Genomic DNA, 18521 nt, shown 5'->3' on the forward strand with positions numbered 1-18521 from the left:
TGCAAATAAGGTAAATGTGATGCAGGCGGAAGTTAATGGCAACATACATTTCTAATTAGCGCTTGCAGGGAGCCGAGAAGTTGATATTTGCCTTCTGTCATACTTTTGATATAATTTACTTAAAATGAATATATATCGATAAGTAAGGACCCAAGTCACAGTCTGCACAAGCATCCAAATCGAGGTCAATAGTCGTTTCATGAATTCAGTTTGTATTCCCTTCGTTTCTGAGTGTTACAGCTCAATTTCTTTTTAGTTATTTCTTCAGATAAATTTAAACAATTAATGCAATCGATACTGTCATGATTAATTTTAAAAATAACTTTTACGTTGGGGAGTGACGTGTCGGAGAAAGCGTGCACTTAGCGTGTAGTAGGCCTAATAGGCCTACAACTTATACACTAAACTATACACAGCCAAAGATACAGAAAAGTACAATAGAAAACGTACATCATTTCTTTCATGGAGGTGTAATCATCACCATAGCGAAGTTAATAGGAGTACACAAACCTGAAATGATGGTTGACAAAAGATTTTTATTGGTAATAAGCCTCCACAAGCTAAAAGCACATATTTACAATTCAATAGTCAGAGCTAGACTGCTGGAAACAAAGAATGCCTGCATTAACCTGACTCAGGCATACATCAGAAAAGTTTCTTCGCCAGAGGTTGTTCATTTGTAATGTTTTGTGACCGTTTCACAGTATGCAGTAATCATAGAGTCCCCCCCACCCCCTCCTCCACCATCCCTTCCCCTTCCTCCCCCCATGGTATGGAGTACAGTTGAGGGAGAATGTACTTTGCCTTCGGTGAGCCCAGAATGTAATCCCATGAAAGCCACAGAAGATGATGGAGGGAACCGAAACAGGAGTGCTGTTCATCGTCCGAACACATGGATGTGAGTGCAGCTAGGAGCAATGTTTGTTGTTTGATGTAGTGTGGTGAAGGAGCTTAAGGCTCCTCCGGCAGGTTCATGGCATTGTCTGGTGTGCGTGTGAGAGGATCATTGTTGAGGACCCAAACTAATTTCAAATGGTGAATGGAGATCATTGTAAGATGTCATACAGTAAAATGATAAACATGTTGTCTCCCTTTAGGAGAACTTTATGTGGCCCTGGATATGATGCTGCAGTGCCAGATGCATGGTGTCATCTCTTAACATCATGGAGTCACAATGTACAAGAGCCTTTTCATGAAAAGTATTGATGCACTGTGTCATTGTGGCAGCTGTTTGCAGGCCCATGTAATAGGTTTTCATATTCTGCTGTCTAGTTCCATTAACTCCAGTGCATTTGGTGGATAACAGGTTCAACAAATGCTGCCAAGAGCTGTAGGGGTTCACCATGCAATACTCTTTGAAGGAAGTGTGTACACCCGACATCACCCAAGGGGAGTGTGTTGCACTATTTCCCATGTGGCACTTTAAAGCTGCCCCAAGAGTGCAATGCCACTACTCAGCCAGCTTGTTGCTTTGGAGGTGGTAGGCAGTTATGTGAAAGCACCTGAAACCACAAGTCTGAATAGTTCTGTGAACAGTGATGACTGAAACTGACATCCTTGGCCAGTAGTAATCACATCCTGGCAACCAAATCTAGAAATCCACAACTGTATGAATGCTTTAGTTGTTGATTCTGTGGTAATGTCTGCCAATGGTGCTGCCACCAGCCACCATGTCATATGATCAGTCACCAAGAGAACGTGTTTGTAACCATTTGGCCCTATAAGGGTCCCAACCAAGTCTAAGTGATCATGTTGTAATCTGCCTGTTGGGACCTCAAATTGGTCTTGGGTGAGGGTGGTGTGACATCCTGTTTTGCTTCTCTGACATGCTGCACATGCTTCTGTCTGTTATCACTTTAGTTGAGGGTCATGCCCCTGGATAAGACAGTCAATGCAAGCAGTCAAAGACATGTTTCCGCATAATCAAATAAACCAAAGGGTGGGCCCTGCACTGCAAAATTTTGCACCAAATCTGCTTCTCCAAACCATGGAGTGTACAAAGTTTGAACTTGTGGCTGATGTTTGTGTTCTGCGAAAGTTCTTGAGTTTGTGGGCCTTGTTCCTGTACCACTGCAAGATCCTCATAATCTACACTTGCCAATTCATGACAGATAGTTAGTCACCATGTTTTTGGCGCCCCTGAGATGCTCTACATAAGTTGTAAACTGACGAACATAATCAAGATGTCAAAATTTCCTTGGTGAACAGTCACTGCCTGGCTTTCGTATTGCTTCTGCTAGTGGGTGGTGATCTGTGAAGATAGTCAACTGTCTACCTTCCAATTTGACCCTAAAATGGTGTATTACTTAATATACTAATAACAATACTGATAACAACTCTCAACAGAATGCTGGCCATTTGCATTGCAAGTGTGTGGACTTCTATAAAAAAAACATATTGATTGTTGCTTACCATCTATGAACTGCTGCAGCACCATACTGATGACTGTATTAGCCTACTTGCATCAGCTGTGATAGAGAGTTGAGCATCAGGTTCAGGGATTGCTAATGTGATTGTGCTGTAAGCACAGCCTGATGTCATCAAATCCATATTGCATTGTTTAGGTTCATTTCAATGGTTGTTTTTCCTGTTTGTTTTTTCCTGCAAGGAAATCAGCGAGAGGTACTAATAGTGCTGCTGCCTGAAGCAAATGACACCTGTAGAGGTTCACTGCCCCTAAAAATCTCCTCGGTTTCTGAGAAGTGGAAAGTCTAGGTGGTGCTTCCAAAAGTTCTGTACATTCCTGCATGGGGTGGATGTGTGCCTGATTTATTAGACGATCTAGGAAAATGGGTTCATGTTATCAGAGCTGGCACTTGTCTTCATTTATTACCATGCTGTGCTGTTCTAGTGTATTGAAAACCATGCAAAGATGATCCTCATGTTCACCCAGGAAAGCTGAGAAAACTAGGATGTCATCTGAGTAAGAAAAGCCAAATGAAAATTGGAGTAATGACTTGTCAATGAAGCACTGCCAGATTTGTGAGGCACTTTTTTTTAATCCATATGAGATAACCAAAAACTTGTAGTCAGAATGGGGTGATCACAGTCATTTTTGACATGTCTTCACTCATCATAGGAATTTGCAAATATGCTTTCTTGCACTCTATTACACTGCAAATGGTGGCATCTGCTAACATATGGGAAAATTTTTGGACATCTATTTGGTACTGTATAGCATTAAGAGACCAATAGCCCCACAAAGTTTGTATGAACTCCCTTTTATGGTTATAAATATGTCAGTGAAGCCCATGAGCTGTCCAATGGCCACACTATTCCCATGTGAAGTCGCTCATCTGTCACAGTTTTAACCACACAAAGTCTAACTGGCACTAGGCACCACACTTTAAAATGCTTTGGTGGTCCAGGTGTAGTGTGTACATTATGCACACTGTCATCGTTGACTACACGCTGTGGACCCTGAAGTGATTGTTTGATGTAAGGTCACACATTGGAGCCACTTTCACTCTCTGAATATGGTACTGACTGACCTGAAAATTCAAAATGGCTGTTGTTCTTGATACAGTGTGCTGGATTACAGACTTTGCAGTTGCTGTTGTGATGTACAACGTTGCTGCTGATGCTGAAGTCTGTGGTGCTATTGCTGTTTGCATTGTAGCATCATGAGACATGCTTGCACCTTACACAATTCTTCTTCTGCTGTCTGTTGAAGCTTTAAGTGCTACATTCTCCTTCTGCAAGTTGAATTCTTTCACACTTGACTGCTTTGTATCTCATGATTGCATCTGACAGTATGCGGTTCGGTTTTCTTGCAGGAGGAGAAGTCGGTAGATTTTGTGGATGAAACTAATGCATGAAATCAGCATTTTCGTTTACGATTTCACTTGAAGTCATTTACCTAAGGACTTTTATCATTAGATCTGGCACAAGGTGAAGATGATGAAGGAAATTCACTGCTAACATTGATTCACACATGTCTGCTTTTACGAACTGCCATGTGCACTTTGTCACCAATCTGAGCTCAACCATTAATTTGACAGTTCCAAGCTGTCTCATTATTGTGTCATTAGCTGCTTTCAGTTGTGTATGTGAAGATCCTGCTGTTGGTGGTGCTCTGCCTGGGATGACACTGACTGCCAATCCTGTATCCACTGAGAATTACTTCTTTGACATGTGAGCAAAGATATGGACATGGGTGTTGAGCGTAGACGTAGACAAAATGGTTTGGAATTTCTTCTCATTGTGTAAGCATCTTGATTTATTGTGTGATCCAGTGTGCCTATCATGGGACACCGCCGGAATTTGGGAACTCACAAGGAGTTGAACAGTTGAGCACTCTACTGCCAAAGTGTATGTGAAAATAGCAAAGACAAGGCCACGCCCTTCCCCCTTCAGCTGTCATACTGTTATTGTTTACAGTGGGAGGGGTGTCGCATGTATCTGTGGGTTGGCATCCTGCAGTCAGTTGTTGTTGGCTGTGCTTGTGCTGGCTTGGTGTCCAGTGTTGTTGCGTAGTCTGTGGCTGCCACCGCAGGGCAGCTGGTTTAAAATCCATGGCGTTTTTGAACCTTATAGGTACTTCTTGTTGTCTCTGTTGAAATGGATAAAGCTCATCTGCCAAATTTAGCTTAATATCAGGGTCCTGTTTTCTCAAAATTAGCACCGACTGTAGTGAGGGAGGTAATCGTAGCATCCAAGTAGACCACAGTACAAATTCTGGCATGAAGCTATGGTCTAGTGTTACTTGAAGATGTCTCAAAAATTGTGAAGGTGTTTGTGGGTCAATCTTCTTAAAAAATATAAATAAATAAATAAAAATTAAATAAATTGCATAGCTGTTGTTTCCACACTTCAGCGAAACATTGAAAGAGTGCAGCTTTAATTGCATCATATCTGCTGGTAATGTGCAGTGCACTTATGATGTCACTTACCAAATACACAGACTCTGAGAAGTTGCTCAATAATGCTGCAAATTTTGATGTGACTTCTGTAATGCCGTGACCCTGTAGGATCATGTCGCCAATGTGGAACCATTGCCACATGGTCGAGTTGGAAAACTGGTAGTTTGGAGATCGGTCCATGTCTGAGCTGAACTCCATGGGTATTATGTCCTTGACACACAGGCTCAAGCTCGTCAGGTGAAAGCTCATGAGTTGTTCACGGTTTCATAGGAACCACATTACATATTTCTGGTTGGGCTTCATAATTAATTGCGAATGGGTTGGTATATCCAGTGACCAACATGAATGGACCAGATAACGTGCATGAATGTCCATCATAAGCAACCAAAATGCACTACAAGAATAAACTCTGTTGCTGTGATGCATCTCGATTGAATGGTATAAAATCACCATGTAAATCTTGTTGTTATATGTAACATTCACATCCACTGATAACCACTGACAGTATTGGACACATAACACATCGAGGTTGCACTTTCACTTTTTAGTCTTGCATCTGTGCCTGTAAAAATGTTTCATAGGTTGCACAGAAGATCAGCATTTTGCATGATTTGTCCAAAATTCCATTATCTTTGTGATTGGTGCACTCTCGAGCACAGCATAGCATTGTCATATGCACTTCATAGGTAAAAAACTAACAAAATTTGCTGTACTCCTGGGTCATTACTGTTATCATCACTGTAGGGAAGTTAATAGAAATGCGTGAACTTGAGATGAACTGAGCAAGGTGTCGCAGTGGTTAGCACATTGGACTCGCATTAGAGAGGATGACAGTTCAGACCTGCGCCTGGTCATCCTGATTTAGGTTTTCAGTGATTTCCCTAAACCGCTTCAGGCAAATGCTGGGATGGTTTCTTTGAAACGGCGCAGCTGACTTCCTTCCCTAATCTGATGGGATCAATAATCTTGCTGTTTGGTTCCCTCTCTCAAATCAACCAACCTGGAATGATTGTTGACAAAAGATACTTTATTGCTAGTAACATGCACACTCTGAAAGAACATATTTATAACTTAATAATCAAAGTCTAACTTTTGGAAGCAAAGAAGTCTATGTTAACCTACCTCAGGACAATGTCGGAGTGGTTGCTTTGTCAGGTGTAACTAGTGTAACTACAGTGTTTTTTGACTGCTTTGCAGTCTGCTGTCTCCACAAAGGTATAATCACTTTTACAAAAAAATTATTAATTCAGTTAAAGTTTCTAACAGTTTTCAAATCCTTTGAATGTGTAAAAATTCCTTTGTTTGAGTAACTTTTGGGTTTTATTTTAGAAGAATTTTATTGAGACATGGTGTACCTGCAAAGGTAATATCTTATAAAGCTTTATATGTAGGCCTAGTTATTGTGATTCATCCAATCAAAGGATCCGAATATAGATGGAAAGCTAAATTGCATTTTACCCTAGAAAGCTAATCGTTCAGTGGTGGGATAAAATGCAAAGGGTATAGCAGGAGTAAAACTGTTCATTTTAGTTTGCAGTTATAATTGGATTCAAATTCCACCATTAACCTGAAGCTGCACATTGTTACCTGTTACATTTCCTGCTGTGGTGAAACAGGCTGTGGATAATGCTATAGGACATCAATAGGTTGTGTGATGGTTGACCCTGTTAATATGCAATATGATGTGACAAAATATGTCGCAGTGTACAGTAAGAATGATTGGACCTCATACAGAAAATAGTTTGGACTAGGTTCTAATAGCAAGGATACAAACATGCACGTGATAGCACGCTGATGGCATGTAATCGAGCCATCACTAAACTTTCAATTCCCAGTGGAATTAAGCTTCTGAAATGTAAAATAAATCTGTGCAGATAATTAGTAATGGTTAAGGTGCATGTTCAATAAGATAATAACTCATTTTAACCCAATATTAACATTATTATTCACAGTTAACTTAGTCGTACAAAAATGGCAGTCTTACACTTATAGAGACAGAAGAAGAAGCCTTCATTATTTCGCACAAAAGAACAATGTAATAATTCCATTGACTGTAACATATTGAGTCTAAGGCTATACTTATTTCTCAGCATTCTACTTAATTTCAAGACAAAATTTAATTTGTTATTGTTTTCATAACTACATTATTGTTTCATTCCATCTAGTTGTGGGTACCTGTATTTATTTTATATGTCTGAAGAATGTTACATTGATGTACCTACTGTATTAAGCAACACCTCTTGGGTTTCCTTTATATGAAAAGGCAACTGAAAATGAAGAGAGATGGGACTGCTAGTATATTTAACTGTTTACCATAAGGTCTCCAAGATATGTTATTCCAGACAAGCACCTAATGGCCTCCTCCTGGCAGATTTTTTTTGTCCCAGAAAAACTTCCGACAAAAGAGTCCCATGTCTCAGATGGCAATGAAAGGAAGTATTATTGAAACTAAACAACAGTTTTCAGAAACACATGTGTGTAGTTTGCACAGCTTTTTACATAAATATTCTGTATGACTGTTCCAATGTAATTTTGATTTCAAATATATACCAAGGAGTTTAACAGTTGTGCACTCAATGTCAACAATGGATAAACTGAAAATAATATGTCAGTCTTTTCAAAACTAGTATAGAATTCCTTAATTTCAACCATGTATTTGAAAATTTAAGACATTCATTGTTTTTTAGTGTCACTTTGTTCACATCTTTTTCAGAATTTATGAGTATTATGTCATCTGCATAAAGTACAGATTTACAATGCATGTTGTTGTGCAAGTCACTTACAAATATTACAATACAGGGTGAACATTAATAAAACCAACAAGCTCTAGGGGCAGATTCCTGGCTGGTAAAGGGGGAAAAAATGTCCTATGAACACATTTCCAGAAACGCTTCATCGCCAAGGTAGACGGCACTGACAATTTACAGGTCCTCTGACCATGTGTCTTCTGTCCCTTGTGCATGTGACTGACGCAGCCTACTGTAAGCAGCAGACTGGTCCGGTATTCATGTTGGGAACAAGTCAAGATGGTGTTTTTGTATGGCCAAGCAGATGGAAAATGGTTGAGAGGCAATATGGCTATACCAAAACAAGTATCCTCACAGACACCAACCACATCACACAACATTTCAAGCTATTTTTGAGATTTTGCATAACCATGGGTCCTTTCAGACAGATGAACATGCAGGGAGGAGGTGGACTATGCATACACCAGCTTCAGAAGACCAGTTTCTACAGAATATTGAGGCAAACCCTAGTACACGCTCCAGATCTGGTGTATGCTCAGTCCACAGCCTCCCTGCTGCATGGTCATCTATCTGAAAGGACCAATAATCGCACAAATGCCCAAAAAGGGCTTGAAATATTGTGTGATGTGGTTGGTGTCTGTGAGGGCACTTCTTTTGGTGTAACCATGCTGCCTCTCAACCGTTTCCATCTGCTTAGCCATACACAAACATCATCTCGGTTTGTTCCCGACATGAATACCAGACCATTCTGTTGCTTACAGTATGCTGCATCAATCGTACAGCCTGCAACATGCAAGGTACACATGGCATGTGGTCAGAGGAACTGTCATTCATCAGTGCCATCTACAGTGGCAATGATACATTTCCGGACATATGTTCATCGGACCTTTTTTCCTCCATTTGCAGTCAGAAATCCGTCCTTGCAGTTTGTTGGTTTTATTAGTGTTCACACTGTATATAAAATAGTTGGGAGCAGATGGATGTCCATGTGGTACTGTGTGGGCATGTGACATGGCATAACAAAATAATGTCCTGCCAACAGTGTTCTCTGCCGTGACAGGAACACTGCCTGTCAGTGAGTTTGGTGCCCCTAGAATATGTAACTCTGTGGTAAACAGACCAGGCCATCAAGGAGATTATGAGAGGCATTTATGCACATCCTCTCAGCGGCAGCTCCCCACACAGCCTGCCTGGCATTTGGAGGAATTGACTGCCAGGCAGATGCAACACCCCTCCCTCCTTGAATAGAGATGGGACTGCCATCTCAAAGATGCATCACACACATAGCGGGAGGCCGCCCGCCAGCAGTGCTGTCTCTGTAAATGGAATGATCTACAATTAAGTTAGCAAAAGGAAAACGTGTACCTGGGAATGGACAATAAAAAAAAAAAACTAAAACTTGCATTCCATGAGCAGTGAACTGAAGAAAAATAATATGAATATGAATGCTGGAAAAAAATTAGTACACCCGTTTAGAGGTTTCAATTCACTCAAGATTTATTGCTGCAACATGCATATGGAGTACATGAAATGATTACATTTACAGATCAATAGCGTGAACAGTTCTGAGGTACCAGGTATCTACCCATACTGAAACACTGATATTAGTACATAGTGTAGTCTCCATGGGTGCCAATGCAGGCACTGACTCTGGCATCCAGTTGATCATACAGATGGTGAATACTCTCCTGGGAGATCTTATGCCACATCTGCTTCACCTGTTCACGTATTTCTGTAACAGTTGTTAGTTGACATGTTACACAAGTCACTTCTTGTCCCATCATATACCTCATGTGCTCGATTGGAAACAAGTCCGAGGATCATGCTCACCAGGGGATTGCTGCATGGCTTGCAGAAGATGTTGAGTTTTATGGCAATGTATTGGCAAGCATCAGCTCGTTGGAACAACACATCACCTTCTTCTTGCCTGAATGGCAAAAGAGGGGCTCTAACACTCTAACAACATTCTGCATGTAATGAGTGCTAGTGGGTGTCCCCTCCAGAAACACCAAAGGTGAACAAGAGCTATAGCTTACCACACCTCAGACCAAAAGCTCTCGGGTGGGGTCAGTGTGTCTTGGACGAATGCAGTCTACAAGACAGTGCTCACCAGGTTTACATCAAACATGTAAATGACCATTGCTTCAATGCAGGCAGAATATGATTTCATTGCCGAAGACCACAGTGTACCATTCCATCTTTTGAGTGGTCCTCTGATGGCACCAGTCAAGCTGTGCACATCAATGCCATGTCGTGAATGGAAGATGGGCTACGTGTACATGCCTGTAGTCCCACTGCCAATAACTGGTTTGCAACAGTTGACATGCCTGGTCCCGCAAGTCCTCTTCTCACTGTGGTAGTTGCATGATCTACCACTGCTGCCCTTATGAAATGACAATCCGGGCCGGCATCTGTGCTGCATGGACTTCCAGAACCTTACGCAAGGGTGTATGAATGTTCACGCGATAACTGATACCAACATTGTTGCACAACTGACACAGTACATTCAACTTGGATGGCAATTCTCTGAAAGAACTATCCCGCCACTCAGAAGGTCACAATTTGACCCCTTTTAAATTCGCTCAATTTGCTGTACGAAGCACAAGGACATTTCTGTGGCATGGTTGCCTCCTTGCTTCAGATGTTTACACCACACTGAGCCTTCTAGCTGTGAGCATTCCCTATTAAAGGGTATACACAGATGGCACTCTGGTAGCTATGCCACTATGCTATCTGTTGGTGGATGATGTTGAAACCATTATTAGCCCATCTGCTATCACCAGGTGGCTTATGCCATCATTGGATCAAAATCAACATAGTCATTCCAGGTGTACTAATTTTTTTCCCGGCAGTTTATAAGAACATAGGAAAGTACATAACCACTGAATAAGAATGCAAGAGACAACTAAAAAGACTGCTGAGCATGGGGTGTAGGCCCCATGACTTTTGATACACAAGAATACTACAGAAACTTTGCAAAAACTCAGCACCACACACATGAAATACCAAACTGAATGACTAATTAATACAAGAAAATGATCCCAACAAAACAGGTGTGCCATGCCCATGGAGCACAATAAGAGACTGCCTACACTACACTTGTCTATCCTCTTTTAGAATACTGCTACACGGTGTGGGATCCTTACCAGACAGGACTGACAGAGTACATCGAAAAAGTTCAAAGAAGGGCAACACATTTTGTATTATCGTGGAGTAGGGGAGAGAGTGTCACTGAAATGATACAGAATTTGGGATGGACATCATTAAAACAAAGGTGTTTTTCATTGTGGAGGATCTTCTCAAGAAATTCCAGTCACCAACTTTCTCCTCTGAATGTGAAAATATACCCTGATAAAATAAGGAAAATCAGAGCTCACACGGAAAGATACAAATGTTTGTTCTTTCTGCACACTATACGGGATTGGCATAATAGAGAATTGTGAAGGTGGTTCCGTGAACCCCCTGCCAGGCACTTAAATGTGATTTGAAGAGTATCCATGCAGGTGTAGATGTGAATGACTGGCCACCACTTCAGGCAGTGACTGGAAAGGGCCAGGCATTGGCGGGGCTTTCAATGAAACTTCCAAGAAGATGCTACGCAGGGCCTGGTTGAACTCATGACAGGATCAATAGTGACAGTGCAAATGGTGGAACTAGTGACTAGGCCAGCAGCAACAACAACAACAACAACAACAACAGGAGCATCTGTGGCAATGCTAGTGGGAACAAACGGGCTGGCCACAGGGATGGTGGTGGTGACAGCAGCAGTGAGAGGACAGCTGCCACAGGGTCGGCACTGAACTCACAGTGTCAGGAGGGCCAGCCGGAACAGGGGCAGCAGTGAGAAAACTGATGAACAGATGGGGCCTGGCGACAGCTTGAGGACTGGTTGGAACAGAGTCAGTGATGACACAAGATACAGCTGGGACAGGGTTGGTGACAGATGGACAAACAGTACGACCAATGTCATTGCAGGCAGACTTGTCGTGATGACAGAGCCAGCCAGACAGTTTATGGACAAGATGACTGGTAGTGCCGTTTGGCAGGACAGTCAAAAACATGAGGTGTGGCCAGGATGGGGCTGGCAATGGACAAACTTACGAGAAGACTGATGTCATCACAGACAGAAGTGGTGATGATAGGATGGCAGGCCGGGTCAAGGTCAGCCAGCCCAGGATCAGCGAGTTCCGGACTAGTGAAAGGCTGACATCATTGCACACAGACTTGGTGACGACACTAGCACTAGAGCAGTCCGTGACAGCAACGGCACTGACAGGAGAGCTGACAGTGACGTGGCCAGCACTGACAGGACTGATGTTGACAATGAGAAAGTCAATGTATGATGGTGTCACAGGCACAGGCTGGGCTAAGAGTGGCAGTACTGCCACCATAGAACTCTGCAAACAGGATACAGCATGCTACATAGCATCACAACATTGTTAACAACCTGACTGAAGGGGGCCCAGCTTGCCACACATACAGAACTTGGATGCGCTGTCTGAACTCTGTTCAGGAACAAGCTCACTTGATCACTGTGGAAAAGACTGTCTGATATTACCTAAGGGAATTATATGCAAATTGTTTGGCTGGAGGTGACTGACACAATGAAAATATACATGTAACTGTTCCACTAATGAATTATAGTCTAAATTCTCCAGGCATGAGTCGGAGAAAAACTGACAACGCAAAATAAAAATATCTGCATTGGCAAGAAAAGTAGCACTGCAATGTGCAAGTTGTATGCTGTAGGCTTTAAAGTGCAGCTCCAACTGTTGACAGTACAGATCCCAGTCCTCTTTTAGACCATCAAACACACAAAAAACTGGTGCAGATGCACAAGTGGTGTGATGAGATGTGGCTGTAGTAGCCAAAACCTCAGTGAGCTGAGTTATGCCCTGCTGTTCCTGCAAGCAAACAACTTGAGACAATAGCAGCTCTGATGATGAGACAGACACTTTGATACACTTCAACATACAAACTTTGTATGAGAACACTGCTAGCAAATGAGAAGCTTTAACCTTTCAACACTGAAAACAATGTAGACCAACAGCGTGACATTTTATTAAAGCATGAAAGAGATTTTAATCTGGGATACACTTGAATGAACCACCTGAACTAAGCAGGAAAGACAACTACTACTAATAAACTTGCCACAGAGGTGGAAAACTGTACCCAGGTGTAAGAATCATGAATGCAAGGAACACTGCTCTCTGACAGGGGGAACAAAATAAATGTGAAAACACTGCCCCAGCAAAACTAATTAGCACATGATGAGCAACATGAAAACAAAACCTGCTCCTGCAAAGAAGCCAATACACAGAATAACTTTGAAAACAGACTGAAAGAAAGCTGAAACATAAAACCTGTGAGAGATGACAATGTCAAAACGCACTTTTACCTTGTTACCATTCAAGTATCGCAGATGAGAGGAGAGAAGACGACAACGACGACAACAACAACAACAACTACAACAACAACAACAACATCCTGCTTTCACACATGTGGACAGAGACTCATCACCAATAATTTGTGGCAGACAAGACAAGGAGGAAAAAACAGCAGTCCTGTAAACATTAAAACATAGTAACACTGCATGAAACCCTTTTCCTCACTGCCATAAAGCATCCTTGTATTGAGTAGTGATCAAAGACACTTTTAAAAGAATAATTTTACTAAAAAAATGAAACTCAATTACAATGTCCTTGGATGAATATCCACACAACTACATACAACAGAAATATTTCTCCTGAGGAGTTGTATGTGATGTGCCTACAGAACAAACCCCATAGTCATGAGGCAGTGGTGTAAAGATCTGTGACACTATTGGGCTGGTGCTGCCAGCTTATGATGGCTGATGTGCTGCCAGTGAAGAACACGATGAACGGGTCAGTTCTGCCACTTATTATTATTATTCTCGAATCAGAAACATACAAATTTACAGTAGCCATACACATCAATAAATATGTACATATATATACACAAATTATATTTATATTACATGTGCCCAGTACTTTGCAACCTCCAAGGCGCTTGGAGTGGCTTGCAGGAGATCAATCTTCATGCAGGATGTAGGGCACAAAAGGCACTGGAGCATGTGACTTGTGGTTTGTTCTTGTCGACAATCACAGGACGTATTTTCTGTTATGAAGCCCCATCTCTTCAGGTTGTCTCTGGATCGTCCAACTCCTGATCATAATCTGTTTAAAGATTTCCACACCAGCCAGCTCTCGTTGTGTCCAGGTGGTAGTTCTTCAGCTTCTGGTGTCTGCAGGTGAGGCGTCGACTTCTTCCATAACTCCAGCCTTGCCTTCTCTGGTGAAATGGTGAGCTTCTCTGATGTTCTCAGGAAGCTCTTTCACGATCTCAGTCGTTGCTGTGGTGGATTATGTCCATGCAGTGGATGGGCACTGTCCTGTTCCACTTTCAGTCTCTCCTTGTTGGCAGCCACTGTTCTGTGTATCCATGGTGGCGCTATTCCAGCCAGGCAGTAGAGCTTAGCAGTTGGGGTAGGTCTTAAGCAACCTGTGATCAACCTGCAGGTTTCGTTGAGAGCAATGTCTACTTGTCTGGCATGAGATGACCTGTACCAGACTGGAGAAGTACTGCCACTGGGGAGCAATGAGATGAAACTATTGATACTGCCAAATTGTAGTGCTGTGACTGAAATGCTGATGCGGCCAGATGGAACTTCTAGTACTGAAGACTTGAGTTGTAGGGTGTAACTGACTTCACATGGTCTGGCATGGTCTAAATAGTCGGGAGTGGATGGATATCCACATGGTGCTGTGATAGCATGTAGCAAAATAGTGCCCTGCAGACAGTGCTCTTTGCCACAACAGGCACACTTGCTCTCTGTGAAGTTGGTGCCCCCAGATGCTGTGGAGGTGACTAACTCCGTGGCAAACAGCCCAGGCTATACAGGGAAATTTTGATAACCATTTATGCATGTCATTCCGGTGGATGGCTGCCCACACTGCCTACCTCGTATGTGGAGGAATTAACTGTCAGACAGATACAACAAAATTTAACCTAGAAAATTAGAAAAGAAGCTGCCACTCAGTTGTATTAAATTGTTGCAGTTTACCTCCTAAAGAGAAGGATGGAAGATTGGGTTTAACATCCTGTTGACATTGAGGTCATTAGAGATGGAGCACAAGCTGGGATTATGTCAAGCATGGGGAAGAAAATCGATTATGCCTTTTCAATGGCACAATCCCTTTATTTGCCTGGAACAATTTAGGGAAATGAGAAAAATCCTAAATCTGTATGGCCAGAGTTGGGTTTGAACTGTTGTCCTCCTGAATGTGAGTCCAGTGTGTGTGGGTCTCCTGTTGGTAAGTTAATATACACTCCTGGAAATTGAAATAAGAACACCGTGAATTCATTGTCCCAGGAAGGGGAAACTTTATTGACACATTCCTGGGGTCAGATACATCACATGATCACACTGACAGAACCACAGGCACATAGACACAGGCAACAGAGCATGCACAATGTCGGCACTAGTACAGTGTATATCCACCTTTCGCAGCAATGCAGGCTGCTATTCTCCCATGGAGACGATCGTAGAGATGCTGGATGTAGTCCTGTAGAACGGCTTGCCATGCCATTTCCACCTGGCGCCTCAGTTGGACCAGCGTTCGTGATGGACGTGCAGACCGCGTAAGACGATGCTTCATCCAGTCCCAAACATGCTCAATGGGGGACAGATCCGGAGATCTTGCTGGCTAGGGTAGTTGACTTACACCTTCTAGAGCACGTTGGGTGGCACAGGATACATGCGGACGTGCATTGTCCTGTTGGAACAGCAAGTTCCCTTGCCGGTCTAGGAATGGTAGAACGATGGGTTCGATGACGGTTTGGATGTACCGTGCACTATTCAGTGTCCCCTCGACGATCACCAGTGGTGTACGGCCAGTGTAGGAGATCGCTCCCCACACCATGATGCCGGGTGTTGGCCCTGTGTGCCTCGGTCGTATGCAGTCCTGATTGTGGCGCTCACCTGCACGGCGCAAAACACGCATACGACCATCATTGGCACCAAGGCAGAAGCGACTCTCATCGCTGAAGACGACACGTCTCCATTCGTCCCTCCATTCACGCCTGTCGCGACACCACTGGAGGCGGGCTGCACGATGTTGGGGCGTGAGCGGAAGACGGCCTAACGGTGTGCGGGACCGTAGCCCAGCTTCATGGAGACGGTTGCGAATGGTCCTCGCCGATACCCCAGGAGCAACAGTGTCCCTAATTTGCTGGGAAGTGGCGGTGCAGTCCCCTACGGCACTGCGCAGGATCCTACGGTCTTGGCGTGCATCCGTGCGTCGCTGCGGTCCGGTCTCAGGTCAACGGCCACGTGCACCTTCCGCCGACCACTGGCGACAACATCGATGTACTGTGGAGACCTCACGCCCCACGTGTTGAGCAATTCGGCGGTACGTCCACCCGGCCTCCTGCATGCCCACTATACGCCCTCACTCAAAGTCCGTCAACTGCACATACGGTTCACGTCCACGCTGTCGCGGCATGCTACCAGTGTTAAAGACTGCGATGGAGCTCCGTATGCCACGGCAAAGTGGCTGACACTGACGGCGGCGGTGCACAAATGCTGCGCAGCTAGCGCCATTCGACGGCCAACACCGCGGTTCCTGGTGTGTCCGCTGTGCCGTGCGTGTGATCATTGCTTGTACAGCCCTCTCGCAGTGTCCGGAGCAAGTATGGTGGGTCTGACACACCGGTGTCAATGTGTTCTTTTTTCCATTTCCAGGAGTGTATATTTGTTTACTCTGATATTTTTTTGAAAGAAAAGAATTATCTGCACCTGTAAATACAGAGTCACCTTTACAATACTTTACTGTCACCCCAACTACTTTACAAATATGTTGCTCTCCAGCCTAAACAGAACTGAACTGAATTAGGAGCATACAGGGATGAGGTGGAGGGTGGAGAGAGGGTAGGGCAGCTAGGTGCAGTCAGGAGGTAAGGCAGAGGCAGTGGGCGGGGGCCGGGGGGGGGGGGGGGAGGGAGAGTAGTAAGAAGACTGTGGATGCACTTTTGGAATAGAAAGCTGTGTAGTGCTGAAGTGGGAGAAGGAGAGGGGATAGGTGGATGAAGGACAGTGACTAACAAAGGTTGAGGCCTCGAGGGTTACAGGAATGTAGGATATATTGCAATGTAGTTCCCACCTGCACATTTCAGAAAAGATAGTGTTGGTAGGAAGGCTCCAGATGCCACAGGCTATGAGGCAGTCATGGAAACGAAGAACGTTGTATTAGGCAGCAGGCTAAGCAACCAGTTGGTTGGCAATGGCCATTCTTGGAGACAGACAGCTTGTTGGTTGTCATGCTCACATAGAACGCACAACAGGGGTTGCAGCTTGTCTTGTAGATCACATTACTGGTTTCACAGGTAGCCCTGCCTTTGATGGATAAGTGATGCTTGTAACTGGACTGGAGTAGGTAGTGGTGAGAGGATGTATGGGACAGGTCTTGCAGCTAGATGTGTAGCCATGTGTATGTGAACTGCATTTGTGTGAATGTGTGTGTGCATGTTTTCTAATTGAGAAGAAAGCTTTCTGGCTGAAAGCTTATTTGTTTAGTAGTCTTTTTATTGGAACTATATATAATGTTAGATTGAGGGAAGGTTGTACAGAGCAAGCATCTCTATAAAACCCAGTTACATTCCCTCAAAAATTATGTGTACTGATGCTGGTTCTTGACTGCACACATTAACAGTCGTACACTGTAGAATCATATGACACCTCATTTGGAAACATCCATTTCCCAGCTATCAACAAAATCTTGTGTTCTTGTACAGTTACTCAATCCCATCTCTATTTGCTTATTCTTAACAAGACTCTCATAATATCACATTACATACATCTGCTAAATAATTTTATACTCAAACACAAAAGAATAGCTGTTTGAAATAATCCACTATGGATGGTCTTTTGCACTTCTTGATATCTTTCTTCATGGACATATCTCAAAATTTACACTAATAATCTGTCATTCCTGTACTGCTGACACAGACATTTCTTTACTCCCATTAACACTAAAATCTGTCCTTCAGTATTACCTGTAGATATAAAACCATTGTCCCCCCAGAAGATGTATTGCCAAAGCACCTGCAATTATAAGGAGATTTGTATATGGGTTAAGGATATTTGTACATTGGTTTTGCTCATGACACAAAAAAGTCAGAGGGGCTAATAAATATTGTATAAATATTTGAATCTAAGCCAGGATGACACTCATATGGTCATATATATGTGGTGTTTGTTCTTTGCTTTGAGACAAGTCAAAAAAAAAAAAAAAGAGAGAGAGAGAGAATGCACAAACAAGCCCATATTGCTATGGGAATCAGCAATCACTGCAAGTATTGCAGGTAATTGGCAGGGGCACTACAGCAGTAGTGTGTGGATAAGTGGTCAGGGTAAGTATTCACAGGAAATTGAGTAATTTTGGTTGGAGTCTCGGTCCGACAAAAATTTATCTGTATAGCCAAAGTGGTCAAGGCAACTGTTTGGGAGAAACAGGAAAATACAGGTTTGAGTCCTGGTCCGGCATGAATTTTCAACTTTCCCCATTGATTTAATTCAATGTTCACTAGCAGCTAATGTCATTATTCCTTTGATTAATTGTCAGTAATTGGTTTGCGACATACCATAATACAGAGGTCCATTCTGAGAACTACTGAGATACGTTATGAGCTCCTGTAGACAGCTATGTAACACCGGAATTTTTTGATAATTTGCATGTGTAGTCCATCTGAAGCTAAAAAACAAAGAAATTTTGGCCACATATTGGCGCTGTCAGTGACATGAGAGATGCCAACTTGATCATTTCAAATATATATTATTGATATTTACTTGTAAGGGGTTAGATGGTGGGTTATTATTATAACTTATTCCAGT

This window comes from Schistocerca piceifrons, chromosome 7 (genome assembly GCF_021461385.2).
Source record: "Schistocerca piceifrons isolate TAMUIC-IGC-003096 chromosome 7, iqSchPice1.1, whole genome shotgun sequence".
Taxonomy (NCBI): Eukaryota; Metazoa; Arthropoda; class Insecta; order Orthoptera; family Acrididae; genus Schistocerca; species Schistocerca piceifrons.